General features: G+C 37.0%; 1 long non-coding RNA gene across 1 annotated transcript in view; it reads right to left on the reverse strand.

The window, feature by feature from the left end:
• Window positions 1-5735: 5735 nt before the first annotated feature.
• LOC135253260 (uncharacterized) overlaps window positions 5736-16017 on the reverse strand; it is a 99661-nt gene continuing 89379 nt past the window's right edge. The window contains exon 3 of the long non-coding RNA XR_010329568.1: window positions 5736-7416. This is a non-coding gene — a long non-coding RNA (uncharacterized LOC135253260). The remainder of the gene's footprint in view (window positions 7417-16017) is intronic.

Raw genomic sequence — 16017 nt, forward strand, 5'->3', positions numbered from 1 at the left:
AAGGCAAAATGGTGTGTTGTTTTGTGTGCCTTCTCACCTCTCCGAAGATGCATGTCATACTGCCAGTACAACAGCATCTGCAGATATGTCAGCTGATTATCATCATTTAACCTCACATCTTGCATATGTACTCTCTTCAGAGCTCTTATGAGATGCCTTATATTTCTAGGCCTCCTTCACTGTTTTTTTTCCCCCTGAAAGAGAAAAAAAACCTGTCTATTCAAAGCAATGACAACAGCAAAGATAGTGATGTACACTCCAGAGGAAAGTACTTAATAATCACATTCGGCAGGCAATAAATCCATTTCTTCCTTTCAGTAAATCAGCTTCTTTGTGCAGGAGCTTCAACGGCACTAATCACAAAAGCCCCCACGTTTCCAACTCGGCCAATTTAAGTCCCTGCTTTTAAGTCCAGAGTAACATGCTTTCCCAAAGTGTAATCCACAGGTCTAATCACACCTTAGCTCAATCTTGGGATACAAGGGAGGTTTTTGTTTGCTGGCACAGACATGAAGAAGACAAAAACAGAAAACAAAATTAGCAAATGCTGTATTTGAGTTTTTGCTGTACATGACAAACGAAAACCTGCAGGTACTTCTGAGCCTGGTAGTATGGTATATCTATATTCAAATGGGGAAAAAATGCAAGTCTGTGGTCACAGAAATGTACATATAAATGTCTTTAAATGGGCGCTAACATCATGTTTCTACAAATTTTGAATCAGTTCATGTCTCCCATTTTTTTGTTTAAAAGCATAGTAACAAATATGTGTCTTTTAAAAATTGTACTTGAATTCTACATTGACTAACAAATTAAACTGCACACACCAACACACACACACATATATAACAGGAGATGCATATGTACATAAAGTTTTGGACAAATGTTTTTTTTTTTGGTTCTGTATTCTTCAATTTTAGATTTGTAATCAAACAATTGTGGTTAAAGTCAAGATTATCAGCTTTTATAAAAGGGTATTTTATACATTTTGGTTTCACTACGTAGAAATGGCAGCACTTTTATTTATACCCCCCCCCCCCCCCACACCATTTTATGGAGGTATAAGTTTTGGGACAAATGTGTTCACAGGTATTTCTACTTGGTCAGATGTGATGTGGTATAATATCTTAGGCTTACCAAAATCAACTGTTTAGAACATACTTATGAAGTATGAGCACTGCTGAGCTCAGTAATCGCACAGGGCCTGGTATGTCAAGGAAGATGTCCACAGTTGATGACCAAAGAATTGTCATTATGAATAAAAAACTCCACATGATATCTGACACATCATTAATACTCTTCAGGAGGCAGACATGGATGTTTCAGTGACTACTTTACACAGAAGTATTCAGGAACTGAATTACAGAAGCTGCACTGCAATATGCAAACCACTAGCTGCAAACACAGGATGGCCAGGTTACAGTTTGCTAGGAAATGGTTTAAAGAGCTTGCAACAGTTCTGAAAACAGGTCTTATTGACAGATGAAACCAAGATTCACTTGTATTAGAGTAATGGCAAGAGCATCAGTGTGTGGAGGCCAAAAGGAACTGTCCAAGATCTGAAGCACCCACTCTCATCTGTGTAACATGGTGGTGGGGGTGTTATTGTTTGGGTATGCATGGCTGCCACAGGTACTGGACACTCATCTTCATTGATAATATCACTGAGAATAGCAGCTGTTGAATGAATTCTGAAGTTTACAGAAGCATGTTATCTTCTCAGGTTCAACTAAAATCCTCCAAACTCATTGGAAGACAATATTGGATGGAATATTCTTTACTGGCCAAGTCATTCACCCAGTCTAAATTCAACTGAATGTGCATTTCATATGCTGAAGTGAAAATGTTCGGCAACTAGCTTCTGAATCGAGCAAGATCTGAAGATGGCTGCTGTACAGGCCTAGCAGAGCATCACAAGAAATGATGCTCAGCACCTGGTGATGCCTATGGGTCACAGACTTCAAGACACAACTTCAACTTCAACAACACACAGCTGGCCAAGAAAGAGCTGACCAGCCAGTTACCCGATTACTTTTGGTTCACCAAAATGGGGGGACTGTGCATATAAAGAGGGCTGTAATTCCTGTAAGGTTGCATCACTGTCCAAATACTTACAGGCTGCCGTGTATATCTTCACGCTGTGAATTTTCCAGAGCATGTATATGAAACATGCCATACGTTTGCTATGCCATGCCAAATGTTTTACATATTTTCAAACAGCGTTTCATATTTGAGTAAGGTTCTTCATAATTACAAATTGTCCTTTACATTTGAAAATATACATATACTACATATGTGCTAAATATTTGATCTCAATCCAGATCTCACGTCTAGGTAGCCTGGGAGCTAGGTCAACGTTACATTAGCATAGACAAGTAATGGCTGCGTCTGGTAAACCTGTGTTTGTACTCATTGGCAGCCATTGTATCTGTCAGTATTCGCTCAATGGTCTTTTAAGAAAATCAGTATTGCTAAATTATGATTTGATTTGTACAATGCAAAATGGGACAATCTGATCTGTGTAGAAGCCTTCCCATTTATGATTGAAGCAAAAAAAAAACTGACAACATTGTGTAAATGTCCAGACTTGTTAATGATATGGATAACGGTCTGGGTGCCAGAGTAGTCACATTTTAACATTCATTGGTCCTGTCTTTGTTTCCCGTCTGCATTTTACCCTTTCCCCATCAAAGTGCTCTATCTCTTTGACATTTGCTTGAGGTAATTTTATGTGTTTTCTAATACTTTATCTTTGGCACTGTGCACTTTTATTTCATACTGTGCTATTTTGGTCTACTAGGCTGTTAGGAACCGACAGCAAACATAAATAAATATATAAAGAAAAGAAGGTTGAATGGGGTGGGAAGGAATCATGATGTGTCAGTTTGAATTACATCACTAATGGTTTGCAGCATTTGGAATGCCACCGAACAAATCAGTTCATATGTTAGAGTAGACATTCATGACAATCTGAGTTAGTCACAGCCTCCCCCACCCCCACCCCAGGAAGAATACAATCAGCCCTGCACTATTCTCTGAGAATAGAAAGAGGCACACTGACAGAGTGCAAATGAAGGGATTCAGTCTTAGTGCACTGATAGGAGGTGGATGCTTATCCACTGTGTGGAAAGGCTCTTCATTTATTCAGCAACTGCTTATTAATTAATACAGAGCGCTACAGCACAGGATATTCTGGTTGGATGGACTCATGAGAGCATGAAACCAGTTTTTCCTTTGGTTTGGGATGCCTGCCTTAGAAAGGGTTGACGTCAGACTTATTTTTTCCCGAAAGAAAACACTGAATATCAGTAGTAGGAGTGCGGGGTACAGCTTGTTTTTTCCGTAGCAGTGTGAGTATATACTTTGGCAGCTGGTGACATTGATATATTTGTTCTATCAGGTCCCTCTGAGTGAATTTTAGAAAATGATTAGAGATCATATTAACATCATACAGTCCTTTGCACGTATACAGTTTCAAAGGAACCTTACTGCAGCAAAGTGTTGAGAAGTCCTGCTTTATTTATTTATTTGTAATGCTTTTTTTATTATGAATGTGACTGATACACCCCTTTCTCTGCTTTGAGCTCTACCCACATCATCTAACATCATGCAACATCAACCTACAGTATAGCATAAGTATATCTCAGTCTTATATGCTGTACTTTATATTTTAAAAGGCAGAACCTCTGTCTTATTTGGACTTCATTTAATTTACAGCTTTATGTAAAGTCTGCCAACAAGACTTTTTTGTTGCATGTTTCTTAAAGACAAATTGGTAGGTGTCTTTGGAGAGCACTATGAAGATTTTTGCAACTTGCCAATTGTCATTATTTTTACAATTGATAGAAGCCTGGTGGAAGATTTTAACACATTACACAAATGACATATCTGGGCATAAGCACTGACTGAAAAATATTCAGCATTACGCTTTACTAGACACTATAGGAATCTAAATCTACATTAAATGTACTCTATAAGATTAAAATGCACTACATTTAGAATTATTATTATTATTTTTATTATTCATTATGTACATATTACACACACACAATATTATTTTCTTAGGACAGAAACATCACAATGGCCCATAATAGAGGTGTCCGATAGTCTAGAATAGAAAAACAAATGTACAGTAACAATTTTTTTGTTGTTGTTCATCATGTAATGGCTTTTCATGCACTATAAGCCTGGATTTGTTGTTTTCAAAAACAATGATAAGACAATGACAATGTGAATGTTTTCAAACAAATTTGACCTTTCCGTCTCATTTGCACAAAATGCTCGCCTTTCTTCACATAATTAACTCTGTAATTAAAGTCGTTTCTTCTTTCATCACTCAGCCATCTTCCCTTATTATCACTATATGATACTCATTGCCTTTATTCATAATGTGTCTCCTACACAAATGTAGGTAATTAATGATTAGGTTAAATGTTACCACATATATCGGAAATTACATTAAAATCCATGTCATATGTGAATGATTGCCTGTACTTATGTAAGCATGGGAATCAGCAAAATTACATTATATCACATCATTTGTATTCATGATAAGATGCTATGCTATGATTCAAATAATGTGTAATTGTATTGCCATTAATTTTATTTTTAAAAACATTTTCTATTTGGACACACAATATCCATTAGTATCTTAAAGCTTATACCACGTAGAGCCCATCTTATTAGCCTACTGCCTCTAATTAGTACAAGTTATAAACTGGTTTGCCAAGCCTTGTCCTAATCAGAATAAATAGCAATACTTTAATGTTGCATGCAGTTTCCAAAGTGTCACTGGAAGTGTAATTATACATACACTGAAGAAGAATAAGAAAAAACTTGCAAGACAAAAATTGATACAAGTAAACATATTAGAGGTCTATTTAAAGCAACATGAGGTGAGCATATGTGCATCTTGCAGGGAGAAATAAAGGTCTGCAATGGCACTTGCAATATCATTGCTTAATGACATTTTATATATACAGAAATGATTGCTTGAGGGCTGCTTTTAATCTTCAAGCTGACCTTGAATCTTGCTGATCCTGAGAACACCAACTAAGCCAACCATATCATAATTATCAGACTTTGGAACTTGTCATTGATCAATGTTGGTGCATGCATGTGCATCAAAAAAGATAAGAATGACAGCTTCCTGGTTTATGAGCTGTTATGATTAAGTATTTTTTTTTTAATTGCAAGAGGACCTTAAACATCAGATGTAAGTAATAACATGGATAAAATATAATACATTTTAAAGCGCAAGAGATTTGAATGCATCACAAATTTCAAATTTTGTATTTTTTTTTTCTTTCTTTAAACCACAGGGTCAGCTGGGTGTTTTGTCTCATCAAGATGCCTACTTGAAGTGGAGACTCTTGAGGAGGCCAAGGAGGACTAAGAGGGATGAGATTGATAAGGATGCCTGAAGACTGATCCAGGTGCTTCCATGACTGCAATTAATTGTGACATGAGGCATGAATGTGATTGCCAGTACTTGTCTCCCAGGAACATGAGCAGTCCTCTGCTCCAAACATTCTGCTGATCCTCTAGCGCTCTTTCTGTCTCATGGATTCAGCTCCAGTGGAAAACTTTTATAATGCCATGCTTTTACAGGCATGCATTTGCTTATTCAGATGAGCAAGATACTGACTGTGGTCGAAAACACCTACTAAAATTTAATAAATTACGTATGTATAACAGAACATGAACATAATGGGATCATTTTGTACTCGATGTGACCTGCATGTGCTACACAAAGAAAATAGTTTACAGTTACATCCTGATGAACAGCCAGAGAAAGAAAAAGGCTTAGAGATGCACTACTTGTTTGCTTATAGACTAGTCTTTTTAGACATTCCAAGACATATCACAGTTTACAATACTCTGGACACACTTAGTTTTTCTTCCCCCACCTTATAAGTTTTGCAAATTAGTTTACTCTGAAGGATTTTGCAGCTTGGTCCCGATCAAGCCTAATTACACTTTTCAAAAATGAAATGATTAAGAATGAACAGTGATTATTGAACAAGTGCCCTCTGAGGGCTCTTTACAAGATTATACATGATGTTTGTGACGTGTGGCAGCCCTTCCTCTTCCACGCAACTTGCAGATTAAGCCGGGTAATGCAAACTTTGAGTCGGAGTGACAACTGCAGAAGCCTAATGAGAAATTTAGTGTGAAACTGAGGCTGATTATCAGCTGCAAATTAGCCATAATGCGAGTAATCAGCAGAGATGTCACTTTGGTGAGAGAAAAATGATAAACAGCAGATTGCTCACCCCCGTGCTAATTAAAAATTACCTGCGGTTCGCTATCAAATGTCTTGTTTGAGAAAGTGAAACAAATAAGTCTGGCAGCATTATTCTGCAAAGAAATATAAGCCTGCCCAAAACAATATTATTCACAATAAAAAGCATAATAATGAAATACTGTTACAAATATTTAAAATGTACCATGTTACATGGTACATTTTCTCAGGATCAGAGAGAGGACAATTCATCGTGGTCACATGGTCAAGTTTTGTGAGCAGGAAGAGGTGTTTCGCACCTGATTTGTATTTAATTTTGTGCTCCAGTAACATTATATTAAACCTGGCCCACAGAATAGTTAGTTATTGTTTACAAACCATGCATTGCTAGCCAGCTAGATTTCATACATTGTTATGGTGTACACACTGAACCGTTACTGCAGCTACACCTATACTACAACCATGATTTTTCGGAAGGAGTCCCTGGCCATAATGTCGGCCTGCTTTTATGAATGAATGTAGGATTCCCAGCTGGTTAATTAGCTACTTCGCAAACTAACTGACGCTTACCATTTTAGTAAGCTGGGAGATTTAAATAATAAAAGATCTTACTGATTACATGTTCATGTTGTCAAGACAAGAGACAGGTTGATCCTAATCCCCAGAGCTGCTGCATTTAGCTAGATATCTAACGATAAACCGGGGGCATGTACTCTGTCTGTGTAATGTTAGCAGAGAGACGTTAACTAACTTCTTACATTAACATTAGTTTGCTAGCTTACATTTGCTAACTGCTAGATAATGTCAATGTTAATCTTCCATTTTTGTAATCTGAAGAAGGAAAATCGACGGCAAGCAAAGCACAGCTGTCATATCTGACCATAACTGAGTATCTGAGTTCCCATCAATCTGATTGAGGGCCATTTCTGCCAACCCTTCGTTAATAGTTGTAAGTGGTATATATTTTTTTATTCATTTTTTTTTTGTACCTCTGGCCTATATTATGTAGGTCAACCACTGTCTGTTCTTTTGAGTGTTCTTTGCTTTTCCCCATGGTGACAGATGGCAGCACGGTGATGCTTTAGTCAGCGCTGTTGCCTCATGAGAAGAAGGCCCCAGGTTCTCCCCGTGTTCGTGTGGGTTTCCTCTGGGAACTCCGGTTTCCTCCAACACTGCAAGACATGCATGTCAGGTTAGGTATTCTGCCATTGTCCTTGACTAAGGCGTTCGCCTCAGAACTGGAGTTGGTCCCCGGGCACTACACTGCTCCCAAGTAGCTCGGTTGGATTGAATGCAGAGAACAAATTACCTCACGGGGGTCAGTAAGGTATACCTTATCTTAAATGGATTTTATGCGTGTTAACTCATTTTTATACCTCAGCAAAGCAGGAAGCCTTGGAAGGCCAAAATACACTTCCTTACAAGTAGAATGCTAATACAGATTTTTTGCATGATTGTACTGATAAGACCCTTGTCAATCATTTCGAATCCTATCTTTGAGAGATAAAACAGTTAACTTACTTGTTTAAAACTTTAAATTAGTAACAATAGCTTTCCCATATTTCTGAGCATAAAATGTAACTCATTACCTGCGTTATTTTACATAGCTGTGTTTGCTAACGTATACAAAGGGTGGCAATCATTTTTGAGGTGACTATACACACACACACACACACACACACACAAATACCAAAATTCTCCAGACATTGGTCCTGTTAGAACAAGGTGTCAGACATCATCTTTAGGAGTCAAAGGGTTAATCAGGAAATTAATTTATCTTTTTGAAGTAATTAAGTCAAGGGGATAGCAGTATCATATAATTGAGAATGAGTAATGAAGAAGCTGCATGCACATGGAAGTGTTTGGTAATTAAGACAGGGCATACGATGTAACAAGGAGGAATAATGTCTTGACACCTATGCCACAATATTTGCTTAGCGATGTAAAGCTAAAATAAAGGAAATGAGCTAAAAATGATACAATTAAAAGTGGCATGGACAGTAATTGTGTGATGCAGTGCACTGCTGTACACAAGTGGAACTGCAGAAAGATTAACTGGGACAAATAAAATCACAAAGTCAGGACTTAATGTATTTCTGAATAACTTTTCTAATACTCTTGGCCAAACTGGAGTGTTTTGAAGATGCATAACCGGTTTTGTTATTATAGTTACAGTATAGTGCCTTTCACAAATATAAAAGCCATTGTAATCACTAAAAAAGGACAAAGGAAAAAAAATATATAGTGCCCTCCAGAATTCTTGCCACTTTTGGTAAAGATTAGCAAAAAAGTAATTGTTGTTTATCAGCTCGATCTTGCAATCATGAGACACGGTGAATAAAATCTAGAATTGAGGAAATACATATGAAGAAATATATGTTAAAATACAAATCTGAAATCTTGGCAATCCTATAATTATATATCTTCCATATCTACTAGAAATACACTCCCTGGCCACTTTATTAGGTACACCTATCTAGTACCAGGTAGGACTCTCTTTTGCCTCCAGAACAGCCTGAATTCTTTACAACATAGATTAAACAAGGGGCTGGAAATATTCCTTAGCGATTTTGGTCCATGCTGACTTGATGACAGCATACAGTTCCCCTACATTTTTCGGCCGGACATTCATGCTGCAAACCTCCCATTCCACCTCGTCCCAAAGGTGCTTTATTGGGTTAAGATGTGGAGAACCCACAGGTCACTGGAGTAAACTGAAGTCACTGTCATGTTCATGGAACCAGTTTGAGATGATGTGTATTTGTGGCATGTCAAATTATTCTGCTGGAAGTATCGATTTCAACAAGGGTGGACTGTAGCCATAAAGGTATGTACATGGTAAGCGACAATGTGTATTTTGGCCTTCAAATGATGTTCAATTAGTATTAAGGGGTCTAAGGTGTACCAAAAAGCCATTCCCCACACCACCACCAGCCTGCACCATTGCACAAGGCAGGATGGCTCCATGGATTCTTGCTGTTTACACCAAATTATGACCCTACCATCTGCATGTCGCAGCAGAAATCGAGATTCGTCAGACCCAACAACGTTTTTCCAATCTTCAATCATCTGGTTTTGGTTCACATGCCCATTGTAGCCTCATCTTCCTGTTCCCATCAGAAGTGGAACCTCATGTGGTCCTCTGCTGCTGTATCCCATCTACTTCAAGGTTTGACGTGTTGTGCATTCAGAGATGCCCTTCTGCATGCAACTGCTGCAAAAAGTTGTTATTTTAGAATTTGTGGCCTCTTCGTAAACTTGAACTAACTGAGTCATCTTCACCTGGTTACATATGAAGTTTTTAAAACCTGAGTGTCACTATTGATTCATATCTTTCCTTTCAGGCCCACATTGATAATATCAAAAGAGTAGCCTTCTTACACCTGAGGATCAAATCTAAATTATGGAAGATGATATCCCTGCCAGATTCTGAAAAAAAAAAAAAAAAAAAGTTTGAATATTCTTCCCTGGGGCTTCTACCTCGCCCATAGTTCACAGATTCCTCCAGCCCCATCCATGCCATGACCGGCTTCCCCTCTATAGCGGGGTTCCTCCTAAGTTTCTTCCAATATGTTATACATGAGTGTTTTTTCTTGCCACCCTTTGAACATTTTTTATTCCCACTGGGGAGTTTTTATCTCAATTGCTTGCTTTCTGGTGGTTTTTTTTTTCCCAATTTTCCTTTCTGTTTCCCCATAAAGCATCTTTGTGATAGTGTCTCTGTGAAAAGTGCTTTACAAATTAAATTGAATAGGCCCAATTATGATGATGAAATCTGGAGATAATTGTGCATTTGAAGAGATGTTTCCCTTCAGACAAAACTATTTCTTGGAAAGTGCCTTTCATCAAATCTATAATTCCACAGTGTATTTTTTTTTTCCACATCTAAAATGTGTTTATATTTTCAAGAAAGGACTGAAGGACAGTTCACAAGCAATGAATTGAGCATGACTCACAGATAAATGGAAGGACAGGAAAATGGATGACAGTGTAACTTTCTGGGAAAGGCCTGGGGCCATTGTACTAAATTGCTTCACCAAAACTGAAGATTAAATAATCACTAGCACACAAAGTTATTGATGTTTTATAATTCTGTGCTTTGTGATTACATGGTTCACACAGTAAACAGCCAAGCAGTGTGGTGGGTATAACACCTGGACACACATTAGCCATTATACAGAGTGCTCAGTCTCGCTGCAGCTGTTTTCACTTCATTGACTGCTTAGAGAAATTGACAGTGGTATCAGCTTAGCGGTCTTTTCCAACCTCTAGATAATAGACTACAGTGGAGAAAAGGCCCTTTTCTTCTACGCACATTGGTAGGTAATAAATGGACTTAATGCCAGAGCCAGCTGCCGACAGTGTTTTATTTCGCCCCCTTCCCCCTCCCTTTTTCAATAATACGTCTTGCAGCCTAAAGTATCTCAGCTAAATTCTCCCCTGCATTGTTGACTGCAACCTTCAAGCTGGTATGATCTATTTGAAGGGGCCCTACAAAAGTGCCAGCATCATCTTCAGCCATTATTCAGAGCATAAAAGAAACGGAAAGCACAGGAGGTGAAAGTGAAAAGGGAATAAAATGAAATGATGGGACTGAAAGGTGTGTAATTTACCACAAGCAAAGCTTTCACCATACATACTGTACATGCAAAGTACATCAACACATTTGAAAATATTACTATTCCATTGTCTGTGTTGAATATGAGGGCATGTATTATGTACATTGGATGTGTCCATGATTTAGCAGTCAGAATAAATGTCCTCATTCAAACATACTTTGAATATCAAACATTTGTTTCATTCAAATTAAGTGTTAGAACGTTTTTTCATTTTTATTTGTGTCTCAGATTTATTTGCCTGCTAAATATGAGTCTAGCCCTTCTTGTGTATTTCATTGTCATAATAAAATGCAGGATAAACCTTTTGGACAAATAACCAAACCAAAACTAAAGCTCTAAAGCATCATGATGAAAAACTGAGCCAACACTCATTGTGAAAATTACCCCTTACATTTAGAAATAGTTTGGTTTAGAAAATGTTCCATTCCGCACATGGGAACAGAATTCAGATTTAACAGAGGGACACAGTACTTTGTAGAATTATAATGAAAAATGGAGCTTATATATAACAGATCAGGAACATGAGCACTCTGACAGCCCACTTGCAAACTCTTCACCCAGCTGCCTAAGCATACTGTAACCGATTCGGAGGCACCTGGGTTTAAATAGCCAAACGACTTTTGCATGTGCTGATGTGGGGTAGAAATGGCATGGTCATATATATATGTATATACATAGTACATTTTCAAATATATTCAAATGATTCCATTTTTTAAAAAGTAAAATTTGATTTCTGGGGGCAACTGACAGCAATTGAAAGTGAAAAAGTACTACAGGATCTTGATGCAATGGAACAAGGATAATGACCATAAACAAGGTAAAGCTATTGTTATCTCCATTCATTGTAGCCTGTTGCTTAGCCTTGATCTTAAGTGCACCTTGGTGTTGTCATTAATGGCTATCATCATTGTTAGAGCAGAAAGTGTAATTTACCTATACCCTAAATGTGTTCTATACCCTGAATTTGCAGTATGCAGTTAAATGTGCAAGAGGAAAATCACAATGCTTCAAAAAGAGGCATTTGCATATTTTCTGAACACTCAAATACATTCTGCCTCCCTCTTACTATATGTATATGTATACCTATATGTATACCATATCTATATGTATACTATAAGTATATACTATACTTATTTTTTTATATTTAAATAAAGCTTTTACATTTGTCTGTGAGCTGACAAGCTAACCTTAAATTGATAACACCTTTGTATATAATAAATTCTTACGTTTTAAGATTAGCATGCAATTAAAAATGAACATGCAGTTTGCTCCATCGTTTTTCTGTTTGATACTGACAGAAAAAAGTCACGTCTGCATTGCAAGCTGAACATCTAATGTTAAAAAAAATGTTAATTAGCTTGTTAGACACTGCTACAAATAGGGAAATTAGCCGACAATGTCTCAAGGTGTGCTCTTGGCTTGCTCGCTAGTCCCACCAACAATTTGTATTGAGGACATAGAGTTCTATGATTCTGTTCTGAAGAAATACCTTCAATTGCTGCAAAAATGGTATCAATTGGTATCAATATATTTTTTTAAAAATTAAATGAGGTATGTTTGTGATTTACAGCAATGACAATCAGAGCCTAGTAGCAACCCTGGTAGCAAAGATTGTGTTGGATGATTTATTTCGAAACACTAGTGTTACAATTGTTATGGGAAACTAGGCCCTGATCAATATTTCAGTTCTCTTCAAAGGCACAGTCTTTTATTTCTGTTAATAAGCTTGGCTACAAATGCAGTTAGTAATGGACTGCTAATTGTTACCCATTCTCATCTATTTGACCAGGGTTGAAAAACATGTATGCAGAAATCTAGTCAATCAGGAAGAAATACATGAAAGTATTGTGTTTCATGACAATTATATTTGTATTTACAAAATGCTGTATTTTATTTTTATTTTTTAAAATACAATGTTTGTAAAATTATGTTAATTTTGGCTAAATTTACTTTTGGAATATTTTTTATTTGGCATCAAAATATATGTTTTGCCCATCTCTACTTACACCCTATGCTTTGTTTTGCATGTGTTGTGTTATAGTTCTCCAGGTGCCCCTGAGTGTATAATCACATCTTTACCTTTTTTTTTTGTTGTTTTGTTATATCACAAGGGTGCAGGTATGAGTTAATTCCCTGTTCTTGGCTCTGTAAAAGTAACATTAATGTCAATGAATGGGTGAATGGTCCAGCTGGCGTTTATGTGCAATAACACACTAGAATCTTGTGGCAGAGTGTAGGCCTCCAACCCTTGGAAATCATATTACATTACCTCTTTACAGGATTCTGGTCTAATGCTGATCTAAGTCTAATGCTGCTTTCACATAGATCATGGTAGATGGTAGACGGGAAGCCATGATGAGAGAACAATGGTAAAATTTGGTTAGGACAGCAAAGAATTCCGCCAAATGGCAACAGCATTAATTCTGTTGCCTTTTTTCTTAATTTAGATAAAGAGCTACACAAATTGCAATCATAATGTTCGTATCCATGTAGGAAATGGCCTATATTATAGGACAATCACTGAGCAATATCACCATAGCAACAAGTATTTTATTTGCCATTGTACTGTCTTGCGTTTTTTTTTTTTTTCCCCGTACTGTCCAAAAGTCCCATTCTGCTGCCTACCGTTTACGGTGATCCATGTGAACACAGCTTAAATCAGGGACTGAAACTTAAATCCTCGAGATCCACACCTGCTGGTTTTCAGTGCATTCCCACACTTAAGTGGTTAATGAATTTTCATTTAGACTGGCAACATTAGACTTTTTAATACACATTTAGTTATTTTAGCACACAAGAGTTCACACAATCACACTTTATTAATATAACTCAAATATACTTCAACTAAATAGACAATTTTATGGAAGAAAAAGCTCATTATGTATTTATTTTGAAATGATGAAAAAGTTGATTTTAGCATCACATCTAATATAAATAATCTCAATGGTTTATAGGCGTGCATGGTAAATAAATATTTCATCAATAAAAGCCTGTGCAAAGACATTCGTCTCTGAGGCTCATAGATTTGATGGGTCCAGGAAGATAATTCACTAGTATTGGATTCTGAGCTGTAGATGATCTATATAGTCCCAGAACATTTATTTATTGCTTTCATAATTAAATTTGGTATCTTGGTAGTGAGTCTGTCATAAAATGATTAATCATTCCCTTTGCCCTGTAGTCTAAAAGGGCAAGTAGCAGGTGTTGTTCACTCCAGCTTGAAAATGACTCCTTTTAACCAATCCTTTAAAGGTGCATTCTGTACACATTTGTAGATTCATGCGTGGTACAGTGGGAAACACAAAATGTTTAGGAAAGTAAAAGAAGCAGAAAGTGTGTAGTGTGCTTCAGATATGATTTGAATTATGTTTAACCATTCTGAGCGTGTTTCTGTTTTCTGTCTCTGTCTGTGTGTGTGAATGCTTTGCTAGCTTTGAATGTCCTCAGTCCGCATATTCAGTCTGTAATATAAAAGTTAGAGCTCAGGAAATCCAAGTGACAGCATATTAGCCACAACACTAGCATCACAACGTAGCTCACAGATGAAAGGGGTTGACATAGGTCTACAGTGCATCGCAATATATACACTGTGTCTGTGTGCATTACACAATCAACAAATCTGCAAGCTGATCCTCTGAACAAACTATTTTGTGACCTTTACAGAGAACCTTTTTGCTACACAATTATCTTACAAGCTTGCATTCTGTCTGACAAGATTGATGAATACAAGAATAAAGGTCCCCAATGTCATTTGCATCTATTGATTAAATGTCAGCAATTAAAAGCAGCAGGTTCAATTATAGTAGACACAGAGAACAAAGATAGAGTATTAGCTATCAGTTCAAAAAGGTCCTTCAGTTTTAAAAAAATCTGTTTTTTATTAATAGACAAAATACAGCATGTTAATCAAAACATGATCTGATAATTTTGCAGCTGTGTCTGCACAACGATGACTAAGTGCTTTTCTGTATCACTGCATCGCAGTAATGTCTTGATACTATAATATTCATAGTATGATTACATAACATAGCTTTTAAAGGCAATTTCGCTAACAGATATTGATATATATTAACAGTACACTGCCAGTGCATCATAATGTTTGTGAAAAATGGTGTCACTGGTGTTTCCGATTAGTCAGGTGTGTTCAGTTTTCTTCCTTAGTGCAGATATAAATAGCCACAAATGCAATTTTTTTGGTGATAATGCAAAGAAGTTGTTCTCCTTTAGTTTGAAATTAAATGCTGAAGAGCCAAATATGTAAAACAGGTTAAAAAAATATAGCATCAAATGGGGTCCAAGCACCTGGTGCAGCTTGACACTGTGGCCGAACACCAAGTCTGGAATCAATGAAAGCCGAGAGTCTGCACTTTAACCATATGTGAATTGTTTGATTACAAATCTAAAGTTTTGGAACACAGAGCCAAATCTGGAAAGAATACATTTTTGTAGCAAAATGGAATGGAGCTCGCTATACACACATACACACCCACACACACACATATAGTCAGACATGTAATTCACCATTTGGCCATTCAGCCACAGGAAGCTTCAAAGCGCTTGGAAAGCATAGTCTGGAGATAAGACACGGCAGAAACTGGAGGGGGGTTAGCCATAGATGTGAATGTGTGTGTCAGCTTGTGTGTGTGTGTGTGTCAGAGGGGGTGTCCATGCCCCTCACCCCTCTTTTTTTTTTAGCTGTTTAAAATATGCAGCTTTTTTTCAGTAAGTCAGTTTGGTCAACTTGGACAGAAGTTTGTCTGTCGGAAGTGGGCAGATGGGTCCTGCATCTAGGTCTCGTGTTCCACATTTCATCTTTGGGAATATGCTGCTATCTTTTGGTTTTTGAATTTTGGTCTTTGCACATCCTTGGATTAGTTTGGGACAAAAGCTGGGGTTAGGAACCTTCTTTCATTACTTTCTTGTGTAACTGCCCATGTCTGTAATCTTTGTTAATTGTTTTAATGTTGTTGAGCCTCGTCTTTAGATCAGATGAGAATATTTGTTTAACTTAACAATTTCTTAATTTGCATGTGGTTGTGAGTTGTACATTTTGATAAAGGCCTATCAAGAAATTCAATGATTTAATTGATAATTGATATTTTTGATAATAATTACCAAATTAAATCAAATAAATATATTTTACATGTCGGGTAA

Source organism: Anguilla rostrata, chromosome 4 (assembly GCF_018555375.3).
Source record: "Anguilla rostrata isolate EN2019 chromosome 4, ASM1855537v3, whole genome shotgun sequence".
Taxonomy (NCBI): Eukaryota; Metazoa; Chordata; class Actinopteri; order Anguilliformes; family Anguillidae; genus Anguilla; species Anguilla rostrata.